Source organism: Pinus tabuliformis, chromosome 3_1 (assembly GCF_031772625.1).
Source record: "Pinus tabuliformis cultivar Carrire ecotype Pingquan chromosome 3_1, CPIR1, whole genome shotgun sequence".
NCBI lineage: Eukaryota > Viridiplantae > Streptophyta > Pinopsida > Pinales > Pinaceae > Pinus > Pinus tabuliformis.
In genome coordinates, this window is record NC_142301.1 from 660124416 (window position 1) to 660130889 (window position 6474).

Below are 6474 nucleotides of genomic sequence, written 5' to 3' on the forward strand. Positions count from 1 at the left end.
ATTCTTTCTACAAAGTTGAGGTTCATATTCTTAAGTGCCTGAGCTAAAACCCTGTTTGTTTCTACTTTTCCTCTAATCACCTCTTTAATTTAAAATTTTCAATCCTCATTGTTCATGGCCATCTTGATTTACAAAAACAGGTTTTAGAATTAGAGTAATCATTACAACTCTCATAATCTATCTCTCCAACCATTCTTTCCATTTGGCCTTATAATTAAATCTTTACTAGCTGGCAGATGTCCTGGGCACTCCTCCAACTAGAGGTTGTCTCTAGGGTTACAACATAAAATTGGTGTCGTTGTCAGGGTATGAAGAAACGAAGGTATTTTTCCCTGGGTATTAAGAAATGATTCTTGAAGGTGACAAGGACTACTCATTGGCTGTAAGTCTTCACCAATTTGCTTCACTTTGGGTACTCCTAACTTTTTGGGTTTTACAAATAGCTATCCCTACATTTCTAGCTAACAAATTTGCACCATTAGATTTGTTTGGTATTGATGGTTGTCCTCATTATGTGCCTTCTTTTCTTGAATGGAATATTTATTTGCCAAGGTTCAGAGGCAATGCAAATGAAAGCCCAACTCAACACCTCAAAGATTTGCATGATTGCATGGAGCAACAAGGTATTGTTCATGAATATGTGAAAATGAAGTTCTTTATATTTTCTTTGGACCAGGAAGCTAGGGTCTGGTTTAAAAACTTGCCTTGTCACAATATATCTTTTCTAAAGAACTTCCATGTGGCATTTAATTGTTTTTACATAAAATTATATTCACAAGGATATTTGTTTGAAGATTATTGTGAACATTTTAATATTGAAAATCTTTCCAAGATTGATGTTGTTGTTGAAGACGTTTGTGAAGTTCTGCTCCAAGAAAACATAAAACAACACCAAGAAGCACTGCCTAGAAATCAAGATTAGGAAGAATGAGGCATTATTAAGTTGCAAATAAAACCAATGTTGTAAACTCTCAAATGGGAACTATACCGAGTTCTCATTTTTTTGAGGTAGCAAAAAATCATCCGATTTTTATAAGTGTTGATTTAGAATACACCCTTTTTTTAGCATATTTTTAACACTTCAACTTTTCTTATGTATCAAGTATGAACATTTATTTTTAATGTTAGTGATTTTCATGCTTATTTTGAAAAGTGTTGATGCAACATCAACCCCTTTTTTTAGAGGGCTTATTTTTGACACTTTAAATTTTTTGATATAATTAAGTATAGATATATTTTTTTAAATGTTTCTAATTTTTATGCTGGCTTATGCAGGGTTTCAAAAGCATCAACCTTTTTTTTAAGGCATATTTATGACACTTGAAATTTTCTTACGTCTTAATTATGCCCAATTTTTTTTAAATGTTGATTATTTAACCATTTTTCAAGTTGTCTTATTCATGTTCTTCTTTTTCGTCCTAAGATGTCTGTTTTTCCAGGGTTCTATGAACTTGTGCTTTTTGTTTTTCTTATAATGTTTTTTTATAATGAATTTTTTTATTTTTTGCAATTTATATTCTAAGGTTAGGATTTTTTATATATTTATATATCGGTAATTAATACTTTAATACACATAAAATAATTGTCACTAAAAATAATAATTTTAAACACTCAACAAAAAATACACATTTTACATATAAATATAATTAAAAAAATACGTATTTTAGGGCATTTTCGCTAAATATGACATGCTAAATAATTTTTTTTTATGAAAATTTTGAATAAAAAAGTAAGAAAAATAGCAAATTTTATGAAATGTATACCCAAAAAAGGAAGAAGAAGATGAAATTTGAATTTTTTTTCCTGAAAAAATTAAGTAAAAATAACAAAAAATAAATAAATTAAAATATACAATTAAAAACTAAAAAATACAATTATAACTAAAACATGAAATTAAAATATTAAAAAAAAACTTTAAAAAAACTAATAATTAAATAAATTAAAAGAAAAAACAATGAAAAAGATTATAAAAAACATTTTAAAAAATTTTAAAAATTAAAATTAGAACTTAATTTTTTTTATAAAAATTAAAAAACATAAAAACAAATTATTATTCCCTTGTTGGCCGATTTTAGGAATCAGCTAGCCCAGCCCAGCTGCCCAAGGGGCCATGGGCTAGGGTCGTGCAACTCCACCTGCCCTATCGCTCGATCGCATGGGCGACTTGGCGAGGCTTGGTTGATTCGTGCAGCTCTCCTGCCCTAGCCCATGTCCCCTTGTGCAGCTGGGCTGGGCTGGCTGATTCCCGAAATCAGACAACAAGGGTACCTGGTTAAAGAACTATAGTGTTTAGTAGAGACGTAACATTTGATGAAGATGCAGCTCTTGGAAAAGAAATATTCTCTCCTCCTCCTGCCATTGCTAAAAGACAACTTCAATTAAGTTAACACTCACCACATCATGAAAGCCAAGTTGAAGTGGAATGTTTAATAATGAAGAGACATAATAATTTTTTTATGTTTTCTAATATATTTTTTCTTTAATTTTTTTTTTTTAATTTGTATCTCTATTGTTTTCTAATGTTTTTTATTTTTAGTTTTATTCCATTGTTATATATATATATATATATATATATATATATATATATTTTGTTTGTTTTTAATTAATTCGATTTTAATGATTTATTTATTATTTTTTAATGTTTGTTTTGATGTTTTTTGTTTTGTTTTGTTTGTAATTATCCAATTAAGAATTATTTTTATTTCTATTTTTTTTTGGGTGTTAACTTTTTTTTCCTTAAATTATGTTTTTTTGAAATATTTATTTTCTTTTCATTTATTTTTTATATTTTTATATTTATTTTTTGTTTAAATTTTTATTTTTTATAAGTTAATTTTGCTTTTTATAAACACCTTTTTAATGTTGTTGTTGTTTTTTTTTTTTTTTTTAATTTTTTGCAGGATTGCATCGATCTTTGACTACAACCTGATCCCATTATATGTTCCTTTGATAGTTGTTTTTAAGGTTTTCATTATAGTGGATCAAGTTTGCCCCCACAACGTATTAATTTTGTTGGTTTTGAAGTTTTCATTACAATGGTTCGAGTTCGCCTACACTGCGTGTCATTTTGATGGTTGATTTTTAAATTTTTGTTGCAATATGTCAAGTTGTCTTGAGCTAAGATTTTAAAATAGTTATACTTTCAGCATTTAAAAAAGAAATTACTCATGGTATAATGACTTTTTCATCCAGGTAGTCATTTAAAAAAAATAGTCATATAATTTTTTCATAATGTCATGGTTGAAATATATTGAAAACCTAAGGTTTTCTGTAGTCATGATCTTTGGTTTTAATCCCATGATTGAAAAAATGTCAAAATTTTAAGGTTTTTCTGATTCATGATATTTTATTTTTAAACTATGACTAAAAATTGTTGAAATTTTAAGGTTTTTCAGAGACATGCCCGAAAATTGTTGGAATTTTAAGGTTTTTTGGAGTAATGCTTTTTTTTAATGTCATTTTTAAAATTTTTGAAATTTTACCCTAAAAAAAAGTGTTGATGTATCATTAACACTTTTCGTTTTTGGGTTGTGTTTTTGTTTTTTTTTTTTTTTTTTTTTTTTGGTTAGAGTTCTCATTTTGAGTTTATGATTCCCGTCTGATAGTTTACAATGTTATCCTCAAAGATCTTTTTTGTTGAATTTAATGATCCTCCTATTTATGATTTGTATGGTTTAGAAGGGGAATTGGGTGTTTCAGAACAACAATCCCTATCATGGAAAGTTGCACAAAAAGAGGAAGATAATAATGGGTTTGATAAAGGGACTCCGATCTATGACTTATATCCTTGAGACGAAGAACAAGGTGTGAGCATATGCCAAAGATAGCCACAAGAAGTAAATGATGCCTAGAAAATAAAGGTAAGCGGTTCACGAGAAGTGGGTCATATGCATTATGTTTGAAGAAGAGAACTGTGTTTACACAATGACCCCAATGCTGAATAAATGAATGATAATGATGTTTTATATTTATCAAAATCTGGCTACCCCAAAACATCCCAGCAAAATAGTCACGCTACACACCAGAGAAATATTTTCTTTCATGAATTTTATGACCCTATAGCAAGCTATATGGATTTTTTACGCAGTTCGGGAATAAAAATATTTTTGCAAACAATTTCTTCTTCTAGGAATATATCAACATTTTCCAATCAGTTTTACTTGCACAAGTTCAAACATATTTTTGTTTATAAAGTTCAAGAATATGGTATAAGTATCAACACTCAAATGTTGGAATGGTACCACTAGAACTCTGATTTTACTTTACTAAAATCAACATTGTTTATAGGTAGGAGTTGTACTTAAATAAGCTCACTATATGAACTTTTAATTTCTAGTTTTTAGAAGTTATAGTTCTTTTTTTCATTTTTTAAGGAGAATACTTCCAGCAAATAAAGTTTTAAGGATATTTTTAGGTTTTAAAGATTCAAGGTATTTTGGACTCCATGCCCAACAAGACTACTGACCTGTTGTTATGGAAGTACATAGAAAGCACAAACAGGTGGAGCTATGGGTCTTGGAGCTTTGGTTGGGAAGGCTTCTTTAAGGGGAGAAAAATAACCTATGGTAATTTGAAGCATGTGGTTATGAGAATCACACCTAAGTATTCTTCATAGGCAGCAAATAATGCTATTTTAGTTTCTTCTCACATTTATATAGTCTTCTCCTCTGGAATCCTTCAATTCAACTTGTATTGATTTAGAGGCTATGGGTCTAGGAGGCAAGTCGAGCTTGTTTCAGGGTGGTCTGAAACCTTGGATTGTAGAAGATTTTGCTCATGTGGCCAAGCACCCATATGCTAAGATAATGTCCTAGGATATCTTTCAGTCCGAAGTGATAAAATTTGCCACCAACTTCCAAGTTTATAAGGAGGTTGTAGGGTTGTCTAGTCTTGATTTTTCTTACATGGACTTGACTACAGTTTATCATATGGAAAATGACAAATTGGAACGTTTGCAGCTTGATTCCCTTCAACATATTGGAGACAATATCCTTGCTTTATTACTTGAATTTTTAACCTCACCTCATTTGCAAAACCAAAAACCAAAAGAAAATTGAGAAGGGTTCTAAAAAGTTTCCAGGTTATCTATTTTGACACGTTGGGAAAATACATGATTTTGTACTCTCAAAATTTTGCAAATGCACTATATGTCTCAGTTATTTTGCAATCCTTATTGCTTTGGCTACTTCATTGGTTCAGGGAGGATTTCAAGTTGTGATGTCCCTCTCCTTATCATGCTTGAGTATTTTGATGACATGGGCCCTATCTCTGATCTTTTCTACTTTAATCACTTTCCTCTTTCGACATTTATGTTTATCATCGTTTCCCTATATATCAAGTCCTTGGTTATTGGTAGGCTTATTTGGTTCACCTGCATTACTTGGGGCTCTTTTTGGTCATCACTTGGGATATGTTATGCTGCATAGGTACTTGCTATAGCTAGGGAAGGAAAAAACGACATGAGTTGTCTGACATTGAGGGTATTAGTAAATATCAATTGGATTCCATCAAGTGGGAGGCACATAGGTGGTTACTTAAAGTTGGGCTCGTTCAATGGATATTAATGTTGATGTTGGGAATTTGTGTTAAGGATGGTTCTTCATTCATAGCTTTTATTTAGCTTGTTTCACCAGTAGTAGCATATGGTTTATCAGAAGCAATTTTTTCATGATTACGACAACTTAGAGAGTTGAAATCTCCATCATTAATTCTTGGTCTCATACTTCTTGTGGTTCTCACTACTAGTGTATTTATACGTGGGTGGAGATTATTGTTGGAAATATAATTCACTTTGATAGAAATCTAGGTGCCAATTCAAAATTGTTTGGAAGTGTTATAATTGTTGTGATGGTTATAACTATTGTTTGTCTTCTATTTGTATATCTACTTCCATATACACATTCTTCAAATATTGGTAGACCCATAAATGTTTCCCATGTTGTGGAGACCACAATCCATAAGGGAAATCACTGTAGGCTCAAATCCTATATTTCATTGTCCTCTAAACGGACAGAGGAAATATAACATTTGAAAGATGAAAATTTTATTTGTGGAAAAGGAAAACTTGTTGATTTTGTGACCTATTTTGTGGAATATGGTTATGTCAGTTTGGATGGTACTGGGGATGGATAGATTGAAAGATATCTTCAAATCATACAAGTAGAATATGATAATATAAGTGAAGGTATACGAGAGATAATGCAGATAATGCTTTCTGTTGATATGAAGGTTTTTTATTGTTGGGTTATGGAAATCAATGATATGGACATAAAAGGATTTGATCTAGAAATAGTAACAACATAAAAAGGCACACGTGAAACTTTGATTCTAGGAGATGATGTCATTGGAGTTGATGGATGGCATATAGTCTGATCTACAGACAACATGATGAAACCGACTGAGCAAGTCTAGCTACAAATATTTTATCAATTGAAGCTGAGCTAAGGGAGATATTGAGAAAAGAAGACTTTAAGG

The 6474-nt window shown here is 30.5% G+C and overlaps 1 pseudogene; it reads left to right on the forward strand.

Annotated features, from left to right (window-relative positions):
* The first annotated feature begins 4444 nt into the window (after positions 1 to 4444).
* On the forward strand, positions 4445 to 6132 carry LOC149188823 (uncharacterized; annotated as a pseudogene).
* Positions 6133 to 6474: the final 342 nt, after the last annotated feature.